Source organism: Delphinapterus leucas, chromosome 9 (genome assembly GCF_059928025.1).
Source record: "Delphinapterus leucas isolate spDelLeu-1000000601 "Yukka" chromosome 9, BTC_Dleu_Yukka2, whole genome shotgun sequence".
NCBI lineage: Eukaryota > Metazoa > Chordata > Mammalia > Artiodactyla > Monodontidae > Delphinapterus > Delphinapterus leucas.
In genome coordinates, this window is record NC_143137.1 from 28,712,508 (window position 1) to 28,716,739 (window position 4,232).

At 41.3% G+C, this 4,232-nt stretch overlaps 1 pseudogene; it reads left to right on the forward strand.

Moving 5' to 3' along the window:
- Positions 1-2,622: 2,622 nt before the first annotated feature.
- Positions 2,623-3,235, forward strand: LOC111179087 (small ribosomal subunit protein eS26 pseudogene; annotated as a pseudogene).
- Positions 3,236-4,232: the final 997 nt, after the last annotated feature.

Below are 4,232 nucleotides of genomic sequence, written 5' to 3' on the forward strand. Positions count from 1 at the left end.
AAAGAAAAGAAAATGCATTGTAAACATTATGAGGAAAGAGATAAAAATCAGAATGATGGTCAAAAGACTTTTATTATAAAACTTGTGTTTTATTCAATAGTTGGCCAGTTTCATCTTAATTTTATGTCAGTTAAGCATTGATGTTTACCCTTTCCCTAGGGTATAACAGTTCTTGCATACAAAGAAAATGTACATTATATTAACAATGGAGAATAACTCTAAAATGATACCTTAGATGAAGAACTTTTTCCTTGCTTTCTTGTCTTCTTCCTCAAGCTTTAATATTTGTCTAAAAACTTTTATTTTGTGCTAGCTCAGTATCTAGAAAAGATTTTTGACTATAGCAATTCAAGGAGAGCACCAAACTTTATAATATATTACTTCAGGGCTTGTCTCTAGGCAAGAAGCAGGAATGGTTGGTACTAATGGGAGCAGAACGGTGCTGAAAGAAAACCAGCTCATGGCATTATGAATCATAGGGCTCTAAAACATTTATAAATGAGTGAAAAGACTTGGGGCTGACATGAATTATGAGTCTCATTATGGCACTATAATATCTCCAGCAATGCTTCAGAGGGGCATGACACCTCCCAGGAAAAGTGGTAAGACTTCCATTACATTACTTTTCTGCTGGTAGTTGGCTATGGTCAAGGTGGGCTATGATCTGTATCCCTGGAGTACACATGGCAACATATCTTTGCATATAAATGTTGGTCAAGATCCTGCAAGACTCCTTTCTTCTAAGTGCCAAGCATTACTCTTGACCTTCAAGAAATATTAACAGGCCCTAGAGTGAGGACAGCATTTCCCATCTTTCCATTTCTTTAAATAGCACTTAGGGAGGCTACAATGCTCCTATTCTTTTCCACATGCCGATAGACACTCAGCAATATTGAAAAAAGATATTTCCCAGAAAAAAAAATATATTAGTTACTTACAGTAGCTGTGAAAAGAAAAAAAAGTGGTGAGCTCCTTATTAGTGCAAATATAAAGGCTCTTAGAATTAGCACATTCTTGATTTTTATCATCTCAATTCAGCCTAGGCTAACATAACTTCACTAATTATTGAAGTGGGTGAATTGAGAGAAAAGACTGTCTGAAGTAATTAAAAGACTGCATTATCAATCCTTTCCTAGAAAAATTTGTATTATTTTGAAGTAAATAGGCTTATCAAAGCATGGTTTTAAGCAATGGCATGTGTTTTTGCTTTCAGTGTTTCCATTACATTTTTGTATGCACACAAATATTTCTGAAATAGCTGCAAAAAGTGTGTTAGCTTAAGGAGGCAAACATTCTGCTTGGAAATTCACTTATGCTGTTCCTGTGTTAAGACTCTCTACACACACACACATACTTCTAGTGTGTGTATATTTATCTATCTATCTATCTATCTCCTACCAATTGTGATGATGAACAATTAGAATTATTGTGATTTCAGTGTGTGGCAGGGATACTGCTATATGGTTGCAAAACCTTCTTTTTCCTCTTAGGACAAAACGTAGACTTTGAGAGTCCAGCCTCCTTTCAGTGACATAGGGTCATGTTACTGAGTTCTGGTCTTTAAATGTGAGTGGGGGTGATATTTGCCACTTCCAGCCTGGCCTATAGGAACATCCTGACTGATACTTTTTGCTCCCTTTTTTTGTCTCACCAGCTAAACGGAATACAGTAGAGGACTCCAAGGCCTTAGGAAACTGGGAAGCTACCAGATCAAAAGGATCCTAGGTGCCTGAATAATGCCACAACTCCTTGCTGACCCTCATCTGTTATAAGGTAAGTGACAAACATTTATTATGTTAAGTCACTGAGATTTGGGAGTTATTTGCTATACGTAGTTGTTAGCTTACCCTAGTGAATTAATAATAAATATAGTTTTTAATTTAAAATGTGTGAAAATATGAACTCAAAATATTCCTGTTTAAGACACACAGCAAAATTGAAGACGTATTTTCCTCCTTTTGTCATGTGTTACAGGAATGTCTTCTCAGAGATCTGTAGACTTTCATTTATTAGAAAATTGTGCTATTAGAGAGAGAAATTATTGGACCAAATTAAGCAATTCTTAGAAGAAAGTACATCCAGGAACGTGGTTTGGCTCATACTCAGGGGCACAAGTCCTGTCACTATTTGGATCCCATCCTCCATCACTTTATTTATCCCTGGATCCTTGTTTTCTACCGCTCTCTCAGCCTCTCAGCCTTCCAGTCCCATTGCTATTCCTAGGTGTCAGTATTCAATATCTGACCACACACCATCAGAGAATCTCTGTCCTCCACTTTCCTTTCCTTTTCTATTACAACTAGAAAAGGACTTTGGTTAGTTTGTGGAATGACAGCTACAATTAGTCTGTGGGCTTTAGCATGTTCATTGGGATTTGCTACACTAATCAGACTAACTTATAGCTTGTAGACTATGAAAGGCTTTTCTTGTAGTGATTAGTATCTACATGTTTTCTGTGTGACTTATCGGTACAGAAGACCTGAATCACTGTAATAACTACAAAAGACGTTACAGAGAAAAATAACATTTTTACTTTGAAAACTGCCATAGACTATAAAGCTCATTTTTGTATATTTAAATCCTAAGATATGAATGCATAAAGCACATACATACATATACAATTAAGAACTTCATCTAGCTCTCTCGCCTCCTGCCAAGATGACCAAGAAAAGAAGGAATAATGGTCGTGCCATAAAGGGCCGCGGCCACGTACAGCCTGTTCGCTGCACCAGCTGTGCCCGATGCGTGCCCAAGGATAAGGCCATTAAGAAGTTCGTCATTCAGAACATCATAGAGGCCGCAGCCGTCAGGGACATTTCTGAAGCGAGTGTTTTCGACGCCTATGTGCTTCCCAATCTGTATGTGAAACTGCATTACTGCATGAGTTGTGCCATTCACAGCCAGGTAGTCAGGAATCGTTCTCGGGAAGCCCGGAAGGACCGAACACCTCCACCCTGATTTAGACCTGAGGGTGCTGCCCCACGACCTCCACCAAAGCCCATGTAAAGAGCTAAGTCCTTAAAGACTAAAGAAATACTGTCCCCTGGAAAGACAATAAAGTGGAAATTATACTTAAAAAAAGAAAAAGAAATTCATCTATAATATTTCTAATGATTTCATAAAAGTAAAGTAGGGTTATTTTCTTAAATTATGAGTCCTTATGCTTTCCTTCAGTAAGAACTCTACTTGTTTCCCAGAAAGCTTTACATCTCCCTAAAATTCACATGTTGAAGTCTTAACCCCCCAGAACTTCAGAATGTGACCTTATTTGTAACTAGGGTCATTGCAGATGTAAGTGGTTAAGGTGGGGTCATACTGGAATAGGATGGGTCCCTATTCCAATATGACTGGTGTCCTGATTGAAAGGGGAAATCTGGAGACAGACACACACACAGGGAGACCAGCCATATGAAGACAGAGATCAGCCAAGGGACAGTTTGCCAGCAAACCACCAGAAGCTAGGACAGAGGCACGGGACAGATTCTCCCTCCCAGCCCTCTGAAGGAACCAACCTCAGAGTGATATCAACAAGATGGTGGAATAGGAAGTCTCCTGCTTATCTCTCCCCAACTCAGCAACAATAAATTGGCAACCATCCATAGACAAAAGTGCCTTTGTGAGAGATTTGGGATCCTAGTAAGAGACTGTGAAACCCTGGTAGAGCCCAAGACCAAAGAGGGCTGTTTTGAAAAGGCAGCCCATGCGCAGGTGGCAGACTTTCCAATTGTCCCAGCTACAGACTCGAAAGTAGCCCTGTCTCCCCGTGGACTCCTCTACAGCCCCATTTGGCATTGTCCTGCCACAACACCATCTGCCAAAGGACTGCGCAGGAGTCACACCTGCCTATGCCCCAGGTGTCTGGCCAGCCAACCTCAGTCCTGGCTGTGGACCCTGAAGTGGTGTGTGATCCAGCTCCAACCCCTCTCAGGATGCTAGTCCTGACTCTCCAGGCAAACCCCCCTCCACCGCCCGGGGAGACATGTCTATCTGTGCTCTGAGGCAGGACCTCCAACCTAGGTCCAGCTGCAAATCCTGAACTAGCCCTGTAATTTGGCTTTAGCCCCTCTTAGCCATGAACCAGGAATACTCCTGCCCATCCAGGGACCCACCAGGAGACACACCCTTGTAAGCACCTGGAGGTAGGCCTGCTGACCTGGGTCCAACTGCAGATGTTAAAGGGGCCCTGACACCTGCCTCCAGGCCCTCACAGCCATAGTCCAGGAGCAGTCATG